This window comes from Thermobia domestica, chromosome 18 (genome assembly GCF_964235325.1).
Source record: "Thermobia domestica chromosome 18, izTheDome1.hap1.1, whole genome shotgun sequence".
Lineage (NCBI taxonomy): Eukaryota > Metazoa > Arthropoda > Insecta > Zygentoma > Lepismatidae > Thermobia > Thermobia domestica.
In genome coordinates this window covers 46,294,056-46,306,933 of record NC_137471.1, presented here as the reverse complement: position 1 = coordinate 46,306,933, position 12,878 = coordinate 46,294,056, and the positions used below count along the sequence as shown (strand labels likewise).

Sequence of the window (12,878 nt, the reverse complement as noted above, 5' to 3'; positions counted from 1 at the left end):
GTATATTTTTGTATTTTACATTACTATGAATTTTTACCATGGAAAAAATTACTGTAATTGTAATATATTATTCTACATCTATTACTGTGTAACAGACAGTATTTCGGTTCGTACACATTTTCACGGTTAGCTGCTATGTTAGGTTTCAATTGAGACTCATACTAACACCGAAAAATGGAAGCACTTGTACGGTACGCATCAAGTGAACATTCGTAGAACACTGATTCGCATGTGAATGACAAAACACCACTTTGTTCAACAGGTATGTTTTGACTTCGACGCATCTCAAGCTGTGTGATTGCAATAATATGCACCGGTTTTGGTTAAAAGAGCAAAGTTAAAAGTGCAAGACATTTGTTTGTTCGTTCGTTATTTAGTGATCTTTCTTAGTGAAAGGTTGGATACAGTTTTTGAAAAAGAAAGCGTATTTTTAAAAATCTGAGTCCTATATTTCATTGCATTTTTTTTTCTATTTTAAAATTGGAATAAAAAATAAGCATAGGGAAAAACCTGTGATCGAGCATTCATCTCTGTGAGAAGGAGATCAGTAATCACAGAAATCATAATCACCATGATATTTTATATTTGGAAATAATAATAATAATAATAATAATAATATCTATGAGTGTGCCGCGAGAATTCAAGTTACACCCGTAGTGTGCCGCAAGTTGAAAAAGGTTGGGAAACGCTGGGCTAATCCTTTCTCGATTGTAGAATAGGTGGTTATTTCCCGTATTTTCCTTTAGTCTGAAAGACGTTGATACTAATGCCATCTCTTAGCATCGGTAGCCTTATATCAAGGTCCAAGTAAAAGTCACAACTCAACTAGAGTAATTTATTCGTATGTGTGTGTGTGTTACACAACTAAGACAGCGGTTTGATACAGAAGTAAGTCTAACTTGTTCAATATCATAACTTGTCACTAACTTGTTCAATATCATAAAAATAAAATGCATTTTTATATACTTGTAGTAGTGAAATAATTGTCATATTAAGTACAACTGTAGAAATTGAAGAAAAAGTCCAATTAAAGAACACATTTTTTATCATTTCTACATTAGTATTACGAGGATAGTACTTTCTGTGAAACAGGACAAAAAAAATGCCAATTCTCAGAAATATTTCAATGTAGCCAGAAGCGCCGGTTTTTATAAATCAGTAGGGATCCTTTAATTAACTGTTCAAGCCCGGACTCAAGGGGTACGGAATCCATTCGGACTTATAGGACTACCCTTTCCCAGATAATTCTGGAAATTGGCTCTCCTAAAAATGATATTTTAGGTATTTTGAATGAATGGGTTCTTTTCGTGTTTCTTCTTTTCTTCACGCTGCAAAATATGTATTATTTGATGAAAGTGTTGCGGTATAACTAGGGAAATTCTAAGATTCTAACCCCCGACCTTAGTTCTCGTCACGCCATTTTCATCGTCTGTCGTTTCTGATATAATATGAAGCATAAGAAGGTATAGTTCAAGCTGTCATTTAAAGGAATCGCCACTTCGTTGAGAAAAAACAGTGAAGATAATTTTTGCTGTCTTTTCTTCATCAAGATTACAATTTTGGATTTTTCCTTCCCTGCTTAAATCTCATCTCAAATCTTATATTTTTTGTCACCCTAAGGAAATGTCGGCTCCTACCATCATTTGAGGTGTTCAGAACACAAGAAATTCAAGTTCAATTATCAAAAGTATGGGAGAAAATGACAAAGTTTGTATGCATGGAAAAAGGAGCACTGTTTTCTACAATATAAGAAGTATTTACAGGAGGAGGTAGCTTCCTCCTATAGAAGTATTAAGAAAGGAACTTCATATAAAGATCTTAAATATAAAATATCACAATAATAACCATAAAGTGGATTTGAATCCATTGTGCACTGAATACCCCATTTAGGAATTACGTTGAATTAGAATTTAGTTTTCTTTCTTTGGTCTTAGTTCTTTTATTTTATTTTCCTATTTTTGTCTGTTTTAGTCGGGTGCTGAGAACCCCACATAAATTCTGCGCAGTTCTCCTTCGGAGTCTGCGATCCTGTTTCGTTCAGAAACATTTTTTTCAGTCATGTAAACCAATTTTAAAGTTATATTTTCTTCTCAGCATTCAGAAATTATTCCACTTGTAATAAACCGTTAGCATTGAAACTGCTTGTTGTGCATCCTATATACAGAAGAATAAAACATGGTATCTGAGCATATTTTTTTAAGTTTAGTATTCCACGATTATGCCCGAGGTCAAGAGAGGCGATAACGATGATAATAGGGAGTGAACGAAATGTGAATTATGAAAGTGGAAGGAAATAGGAGAACCTTGTACAGGGTGTTCGTCCATAACGAAGTTCACTTGGCGCTCGCTGGGATTGAACTAAGGGATCTCGGGATGATAAAATGAGAATTAAAAATAAATGTAATATCTATAAAATAATTGAATGATCATAGCTTCAATACACATTCATTTGCATACATCAGTTAATAAGGCATTAATTATGTAAGAGGTGTAGTAACAAATATTAAAGAAAGACGTAAATTTCCTTTCTCACCATCACCAAGGTGGTGCACAAAAAAAAAAAAAAAAAATCCCGCAGACTGTATCCATGCAATATACGTTATAACAAATATCCTGCTGGCTAACAGCATTTAGCAGGATACAGGCCCGTATTCAAGGGGGTCTGGGGGGTCGGGACCCCTAAATTTTTACCGGCTCCCCCTAAAATTTTCACGGTAGGCTTGCAAATCAACTATAATATGGTGATGAACTATAGTATGGTTTGATCGGGACCCACCTAATTTCTACCGCCCCTAAATTTTTGGGTTGGCTACTGGACTGGAAGGATATGATTAATTTTGACGTTATTTCTAAATTTCCAGACTGTAGTTAAATCTTATAGGTTTGATTCCAGTAGACGTAGATCTCCAATTATCTCAAGGCAAAGGATTAACGCCAAAAATTTTGTGATTAGTACTGGGAAACGAGGCTAGAATTACGCTTACCTAAGACAAACTACAAAAGACCATAATGTAATAGACTATGCATAAAAACAAGTAACATTGTTGCGTGTACATCCCGTGAAGGAATTTATTTATATGGCGTTATATATTTTTTCAATTAATATTGAAACTGGAAGTGGTAGTAGATTTCTAATACTTCCGGCCTTAGTAGGAATATTAGAGCTTTTAGGTTATAATACAAGTAGCTACTGAAGTTTCCAAATCATCTTCGTTCACGCTTATATTCACCGTCGTTTTCCGCCTTCTTCCTGTAGGCTCAATCCTGCACAGGCCTGCAACTTTCGTCCAGCCATGAAGTATGTTTTTCACATTAACATTTTTTAAAGGTGTATCTGTTTGTAGGCATATTATTGATCTGTAGGGGAAAGTGGAGTACAATGAGACACATTTATTCCGTAGATAATAACTCTTGTATTATATAAGATATTAAATTGAAACAAAAAAAACTGAACAGAAGGTTGGAGCTTAGGCTATCATACAATATTGGTTATTTTGGTTTAATGTTAATCACCTCTGATTTATTTACTCAGTTCAACACATATCCAAAAGATGAAAATCAACAGAAAATGATAAGTATGACATTTGACGTTTAGTTTTTCAATGTGTTAGCGCTTATGGTAATTTCAGTTTGATGTCATTTGCGTTTACAGCTGCAATATCCTGAACAACTGGAAAAATAGATTTTCCGTATATTTTACCATTTTGTCGCAGAAAGCTAACTATATAGTTATTGTTATCACTATCCAGTTTCAAATCTTCCTAATATATAATAAATATCTTTTTTACAATGAAATTCTACCAGAACATAATCATCCTCATTTATGTTTCCATGGTAGTGTTTAAAATCATCTGCGCCAATTTCGTGTAACAATCCATTTCTTCATCTGTTAAGGACAATTCGACCAATACTTTATCTACATCTGGATCAACTTCATAGTCAAAAACGCATCTCTTTTTATTTTGTTCTTGTTTCCTCTTTGTTGTTTTCTTGATGTCTCTTTTCTCGGCCAAGAATTTCTTCTCTGGACACATCTCTTTTGTTTGAAGGAAGTGGCTCACTGTACTCCAATAGCGTATTATCAATGTCAATCATATTTCCTCGGAACTACAAAAAAATGTTTAACTATCAACAATATTGTGATAAATATCGACAAATAATAAAGTATCTCATGCTCTGAAATTAATCTCCAATTATTTGATTTACTTTGATTCCTTCAGACGTTAAGGAAATACAGAAAATTTACTTTGCTTAATTGAAAATTATTGAACTCTCTCACAGCCTACATCCTTCGCGTCAGCCATTTGCCTACTAAGGTGACAGAGGAAGGTTAACAGCCGCATGTCTGTACATCCATCATTTCCAGCTTCATGCAACATAATCAAGAAAAGCTCTTGTCTCACTGTACCCCACTTTCCTGTACAATTATTTGGATAAATGTACCGAGATAATAACACTCTAGAATGGATTAAGGGGTGCTGGTCTAGTTTTGGCGCTCCACATTTTGGAAGATTAACAGGTAGAATTGAATACTTTTAAATGAAAAGACATATTTATAAGGAACAACTTTCTGCAGGTGACACAAATTAAATACAAAGTAATACAGCTGCAATTTTAGGTTTACAAGTAAGGTTACTAGTGGAAAATCATTGCAAGTGCTTTACACAAAGGATAAAATAATAAGAGAGTGCATACGAAAGGTGACTCTATTAGATGCTAGTTTCTACCGACTCACAGTGGTCGGAGTGACGCGAAAATGCGACGAAACTATTTGTGAGTGTATTGAAGACGAGTTTTTGTCGATATGGTAGTTTTTAAAGGCACATTAGGCTATTTTCGATTGTTCTGCTGTAATATGAATAATAATTTATCGCTTATGGTCAGTGATGTGAGTTGCCTATGTAGGTGGCGAATAAAAGTCGACATTTTCAATATCAGGTTTACAAATACCATCTTGGGTCGTTATGAATAAAAATGTAAAACTTATGGTAATGTTATTCGTATTAAAATTGTAGGATAAAGATCTCATTATAAACAAAATAAACATGTTTTTGGATAGTAACGAAAAATTACATATAAACATGAATATTGAATTTAACCAAAAGTCAGTCCCTGTAAGAAATGTTAACAGAAACGAAAGTATCTCGCAACATGCATATTTGAAACCAATACAGTAGTAGTTGTCCTATTAAGTACGATAAAAATCACAAAATTAGATTGTGAGATTAATCACTTCCAAAAGTGTCTGGTGGCTATACATTGACGATTGCTATTTAAAAGTTGTAACACTTCGATCGATATATTGTTATTTGAGGCATGCTGTGTCGGAACGATGAAATTAACGGATCAGACGATGACAAAAAATATGTAGCAACTCTGCGCTTGTATGCTTCCTACACTTTTCGGCACCATTTCTCGTGATTCATGCGGAAGTCTGTTTTGAGACGTCTGAGCTTCCTCACTTAGCATCTCTATTGGGAGAGGAGTTACGGATATAGTAAATTCACCAACGATTTACCATGTGCATGAAGACTTGTTTAGGTGGCAAGACAACACGACGCAACAGGACCAGCAGTCAGTCTCTGTGAGCATTGAACGCGCGCCCAGACTCATTGACGCTCTCTTCGTTTGCCAAGTAGCACGTAGTAGCAGCTAATTCTAATAAAATTCATTAGAGACCACAGAAAATATTAAAATGAAAATGAAACCTTGGACTTGCTGAGAAAATTTTAAAAGTCTACAAATACAGAGCATAGCATTGATTTTGAATATAATGCAAAAATGCCCCCAGTGCACATACAAAGTGCCTCAGAGACCTACTATTAGCATTAAAGGATTGCTATTGTTCTGATGAACAATACCAATATTTAGCATTTCATAACTATCAACATACTTAAGAGTAACAGGTCCGTCATAATACCACATACGAAAAGCGTTTTTACAAGGACGGCCAATTATCCACTTTCGACAGGTGTTTTCTCATGAACGAGTGATGCCAGGATGAAAAACACATCTGTTCTATATAGAGTGAACATTTCCCTACTAAAAGACTATAGACGTTCGTTCTAGTGATAGAGTTAATTTTGTTGGTTTTGTCCAGCTTAATTTGTTATTTCGATCACTATGCGACGGTATATTTCTACATAGTGTACATAAATTGTATTTTATGTTTACAAGTGAAGCGTTACTAGTGTAAAACCATTAAAAGAGCAGTTGAAACGCGTATCATTGCAAAAACCTACTTGTTTGCACTACCCTCGCTTATGTGCATACCCACCATCGCTGACGTACCAGCTATTTTCGGACGCATCCTTGTGCTACCGCGCGGGCATACCAGCTTCGCTCTGCTCTGACTCAGTTAGATAGTATTCATGCTTTTTAGGGTCCACATTGCACAGGTAGGAATGTGTTTATGCACTAGTTTTTATACCATACATTCGGAAGCTGTATTCATACGCAAATCGTAAAAGAATTGTAATTTTCAACAATTACTTCTGGTGGCCCTCTTGAATTTTATCTATGCCAAGTGAGATGTTTTCACTTTGCCCACCGTAAATCTTTTAAGGAACAATAAGAAGGAAATTAGTGAAATAATTACGTTTTTTCTACAATTATTTAGAGTAGTGCTCCAAAAGTAAACTTGCACGGATTAAAAGATAAAGAAAGGAAAATAAAATTAAATAATATCATAAAGTAGACGACAGCTTGAAAAACAGAACACCTTGCTACTTAAGTAATGATTAAACAACAATTATACTCTCCGGTTGTTCTTGAAACTGTAAATAAATACAATTTGAAAATTTAGTGTCAGTTTCCTACACTTAAGAATACAAATTACACGTTATTCTCCCACACTAAGTAAGGTGTCACGTCAGAAGAGCCCGGACAAAAGGGCGAGGACAGAAAGGCCCGAGTTAAAACAGTCCCGCGTCAAAAGGAACCCAGTCAAAGGCCCTACGTCAAATGGGCCCGGGTCGGAAGGGTCCCGGTCAAAAAGGCCCCACGTCAATAGAGCTCCAGTCAAAAGTGGCCCCGCGACAAAATGGGCCCACGTCAAGAAACATGAGATATACCCTAAAAACCTCAGAAGTATGAAAATACTTATTAGATGAAAAAATATTCTGTGGACAGTACCTGATTTATTTGTGTTGAAAGAGCATACATGTGGAAAAAATATTGTATTAGTAAAAAATATTACGACAGACCAGCAATCAATAACGATACGCGTGGGCGGAGGAAAAGTAAATATTGCAGATGTGTATTGATGCGAAAACTGCATTGAAGGGGGTATGGAGAATTCTATTGCTTTATAGTCGTAAAGTAACAACTAATCACAAATATACTTATTATTAAAATATGTTATACTTACTATTAACATGCGTGGTAACTTCACAATATTTTACAAACGCAAGAAAACGAACAGAAATGTTAAGAACACAATGAAGCCCTCTTTATTAGTTGCCTGTCCAAATACTTTCTTCTACTAGAAACAAACGTCAAACGTAGCACACATTATCGTTTGTAGAAAGATTCTAGCCTAAATTTATGAGACACAAATACCTCTTTCATTTTGAAAAAATTGTATGGTATATGTAGAATTCAAGTTGGCTGCCATGATCATTTAACGCAGTTTTTAACACCAATACGGACTTGTAATATTTACTTTTCCTTTGTCCACTTGTCTCGTTGTTATTCCCTGTCATGATACTTTATTCTATTAGATACTATGTTAAACATCCTATCTCATAACCAGATGGCTATGTGTCAAAAATGATTTCACATTCTCATTTGTGGGAATATAAAGCTCAAATTGAAAAAAAAATGAAATGAAATCTTAGAGTTTTACGTCCCACGATTATGCAGGTTAGGCTAAAGGAGGCCGTGATGATGAGTAATGAATGAAATGGTGGAATGAAGAAAGTGAGAGGAAACGGGAGAACCCCGAGAAAACCCAAGCACGCGGTGTTTGTCCACCACAAAGTTCACTTGGCGGGGGCTGGGATCGAACCCGGGACCCCAAGCACCAGAGGTGAACGCTCTACCACTGAGCCACCGCGGCCCCAGCTCAAATTGAAGTGTAAAATCATAGCCTTTTTCACTAAAAAAATATACGATCTGCAATATAGCGGAATTCAAGATGGCTTCCACGGTGACCACATTCCAAATCAATGCAGTTTCTGCAATAATACCAATTGCAACATTTTATTTTCCTCCGTCCACGCGTGTCGTTATTATTGTTCTGTCCTAATACTTTTGACTAACCCTGTATGCAGATCTACATGTATGTTCTTATAGCAAAATTAAAGAAATGTTTTCAAGAGAATATTATTCATATAATATATGTTTTTATACTTTGATTCAGGGGCAGAAATGGAATTTTAGAACTAAGGTTACAGTCATTAATAAAGTCTGATTGGACTATGTCTCGAGAATACAAATTCAGAGAGACACGGGTGAAAGCAAACTTTCATCGAGAACCGACTTAAGCGATAGCGATTGTTGCAGAACAAATAGCAACTAAACAAAATTAAGATCACAATTCAAGTTTCCTTTTTGTTAATAATAACCGATGATATTCTTCCTTCTGTTGGACAAACACTTCAACTTTCTAAGGGGACACTATCCCCTCGTGCATCTTTGATTTCCACTTCTGTTTTGATTTCAGGCTTTCTGACAGTGGGACCATTTCTACCCGGGCCCTTTTAACTCGAGCTCTTTTCTCGTGGGATCCGGCCCTTTTGTCGCTGGACCATTTTGACACGGGCCTTTCTGTCCTCGCCCTTTTCTCCGGGCCCTTCTGACATGGAGTCAATAAGTACACCACAATAAATATTTTCTGTTTTCTTAATGCATGCACTCGTAATTTATGGGAATTACATTTCAGACACAAGTTAACGTAAAATTATCTATATAACATTTATATTCATTTACTTTTCTAAATTTTAAATTGTGTTTCAACTGCACTAACAATTATTCCACCACTCCAAATTTTGGAATGTCAAATTTTCTCTTATTACTGTACCGTAAGTAAAAAAAAAATAAATATTAAAGAAATAAAAAAATCAAAATAAATTGTTATATTATAAATTTTGTTATATTAATTACAAAAGAAATAGTGAATTTGTACTTCAAATTAACGAGTGCAATTAAACGAATGGTTGCAATTTCTTATTGTCATAAAATGACAATATTTTATTAATGAAACAACTGATTTACAATGGTAGTATAGTGGGTTTTTGTGTAACAATATAAATTAGTTAACTGTAAATATTTAAGAGTTTTGAGTTTATAACCAGACATAGTATGTTACCTTAACTGCAAAACATATAACTATAAATTTACTCAATGCTAAGCCAATTATGACATAAATAAGCTGAGTACTTAAATATTCAGACTTCTTTGCCTGTTACTTTCAGAGACCTCCGAATATTATGTTGCATGCAAAATAGGCAGTTAAAGTTATCTGTAGTCATACTTTACCTCATTGCATATTTCGCTTGGTCTTGACCGGACATGGTCTTTCTTGCGGTATTTGTAATTTCGTATAGACCATTCCATTGCGATTCTGGATACAGGACCCAGGATGCAGAATGCAGAATGATTTTTTAGTTGCAAACTTGGTCATTTTATATGGACTATTGTCCTTGTTTGCCTAAATTATTTTTTCTTTTAACTTTGCCAAAAGCCAACATAAAAATTTACAAAATCTTAGGAAAGTTCTAATTACATTTCCTGACAAAATATTGTTGTTATTTAATGATGTAAAAATAAGTATTTTTGAATTTTAATTTACCCTGAGGTTTGCTTTCATTTTTTTCGTGATTTTATCCGAATTGTTAATTACTACTAACAAGCAATGTTATTTGACTACAGGTGATTCTTGACTATTTTGCTTCTGCTTCCAACGATTTTTTGATTACAAGTACTGTCCTTGTGATTTTTGAAAATAATGTTACGCACGTATCCAGCAGTTAAGATATTACAAAAAACTTCCTTCCATTTTCACCTACCAAATTGCCATTATAATTTTTATGAATAAAAATAATATATTTTTAAAAAATTCTTACTTCATGGTTTCATTACATTACATAAAATATGATTAAATTATCTTTCGAAAATATTACTTAATCTTTGCTGACCAACGGCGCCGATTTTCCAAAATTTGTGTGGGTGAATATCAATGCCGGTACTTGTTATATGTATTCAAGGGAGTCTCGACACTTTTGGATTGATTTTTTTTAGTTAAAATCTTTTATGAACACTGTCATAATGGGTTGTGCTCGATTCTTTTCACAATATAGTACCATTTTTACTGTGGTGGCTGCCTTTGGCTAGGCCAGCGACAGCTAAGGAAGAGGGGAGTGTGTTGCTTCGTTGCCTTTGGACAAACATATTTGAAACATGTTTCAGAGGTTAGAATTTTTAACTTCCATGTCAATGTTTTAATTGTATATTATTTCTGATAAGCGAAGTGAGAAATATTTATTTTATTTTCTTTCTATCAAACTAAAAGTCTTGTGGGTGTGCCGAACCCACAAGATTATTTGTGTGGGTACTGAAGCCCCGGAGCACCCACGTAGTCGGCGCGTATGTTACTGACTGAGAATAAAATAATTTATGTACTTTATTTACCAAAGACAGTAATGAATAAAAATGCTGAAGATAGTTGTATGGATTGTATAGAATATCGCGTAACAGGATCTTCCTTTACTGTTGGCTTTGTAACCGAGCGTCGTGCTAAATCATGTTTCTTAGACATTTATTTTGTAAATTTCAGGTATCACTTTCACCTGGTTCAAATACATCTGTGTTCTACGTTTTATTCTTTTATCTTACTATCTAATTGTATAATTAACGTATTCATTTCCAATATCTATATCATGTAATTATGGTTTTTTTAAAAAAGGAATATTAAAAATTTGTATATAGGCCTATATTTTGACATCTCACTGAGATTGTGGTGATTCATTATAAAAGATCTAAGCAATGAAGCAGAATTTATTATTTGAATTTAGTAATCTTTTGATCTGAGTCATTCTGTTTTCTGAAACAATTTTCTATTGGGATCCATTAAAATAAAATTACACTGATTTATCTAGAATATGTATTTTTGTAGATACTATCTCTTAGTAAATTCTTTTATTTTCGTACCGACGCTAATAGATGGTGCTAGTATCAACGTCTATAGACTTAACTCCCATCTGGAAAGAATCAATGTAACTATTTGATGGTAGAATGACTGTACGCTCCTTTATCTGCAATGCGATGTTACCACATAGTGGAAATCACGTCTTCAGACGACCATCCGAAAGGTATACAATTATATATACTTTTTTGATTTATTTTGACCTGCAGAATAGTGTTCTGTGGTCCGTGGGCGCCATTTTTAGAACAGCCGATATATATATATATATATATATATATATATATATATATATATATATATATATCGAGAGAGAGAGAGTTGTCTTTTTCATGCCTAATTGTATATGGATGCTGAAATCCTCCTACCGTTAAAGTGAATTCAACAAATCAGTCTTTTTTTAGGATTAAAAACAAAAGCTTTTTTTTTAATTGACTAAAGCAAGCATAACTAATTGGAAAACAGCATTAATCATTTAATGAGAAGCAAAACAAATGATCAAATTCGTTAAGTATTCAATAGAGTCTGTGTAAAAGAAGGAAGTAATCGTTTTAATTAAGGACTTATTGGTTTGGAATTGATAAAGCCAGGAGCTTTTGGTTTTATTTCCATGACAACAGAAACTTAATCTCTTGTGTTTCTGTATTTCTCACTCCTACTCTTTTCCCGCTGGTTTATTTATCAATCGACTCTCGAGAAATACATTCAAAAGAAGAAAATAGCTCGAAATTAACCAAATTTTCTTGTAAAAAGCTGTGTATTGTGTGCATTAAGAGTATAAACTCACAAAGAAATACTGTCACACAGAAACAAAACGTTGTTACAATTGAAAACAAATAGTTTATTTTTAGATGACATGCTTTGTGTAGAATTTCTATCAAGAAGTATGCATATACTTTATCCTTTATTATATACCAGCCCTACCCGCTGGTCTAGTGGCAGGCGCGTGCGCCTTTAGTGCGCATGGTTCCGGGTTCAATTCACGGTTAAAACGCATTAACAATTTTGAACACATTACGGTGGTTCGGATTCCACTTTAAGCTGCAGGTCTATGCCGCATATAGCCTTGGGGCTGAAAAGTAACAAACTCGAGCAAACAATCAAATTTGGTACATTGTAAGGACAAACCCCTGGCACTATACAGCACCCAATCTCCGAGTTATTGTTATCAGTAACTACAAGATACAAAGAGGCGAGTCCTAGACATATCCAAACTCCCGAGCATAGGTTACGGACTCAGTTGGCCTTGAGTTCAATAATTGAACACAAGTACATGTGAACACAGAACCTGAGTCCAAGCTAGTGTAAGCACTACTTAGGATAGCGATCCCCTGACATATCCAAACTCCCGAGCACAGCTTTCGGATTAAGTTGGTCTTGAGGTCAATAATTGAACACGAGCACGTATGAACACAGAACCTGAGCCCGAGCGAGTGTAAGCACCATTTAAGATAGCGACCCCCAGACATATCCAAACTCCCGAGCACAGTTTTCGCAGTCAGTTGGCTTCGTGCTCAATAATTGAGCACGAGTCCATGTGAACACAGAACCTGAGTTTGAGCGAGAGTGTGGGCAGAGTCTCACACTCTGGATAGTAATAGAGTAATTGGATCTGGATTGGATAGTAATTCCGAGCCCTTAATAAGCGTGGCGCAATTAGGAAAACGAGCACGAGTCTCATTGAGGAAAGGGAATCTCAACTCGAGTGAGTGGAGTTTGAGCTAGAGTGAGTCTC

General features: G+C 34.9%; 1 long non-coding RNA gene across 1 annotated transcript; it reads right to left on the bottom strand.

Moving 5' to 3' along the window:
• Window positions 1–3,091: 3,091 nt before the first annotated feature.
• On the bottom strand, window positions 3,092–9,577 carry LOC145675526 (uncharacterized). Its single transcript, XR_014129143.1, has 2 exons — window positions 9,481–9,577; window positions 3,092–4,107 (listed from the first exon to the last, which is right to left on the bottom strand). It is a non-coding gene; the product is annotated as an uncharacterized LOC145675526 (long non-coding RNA).
• Between the last annotated feature and the right edge of the window lie 3,301 nt (window positions 9,578–12,878).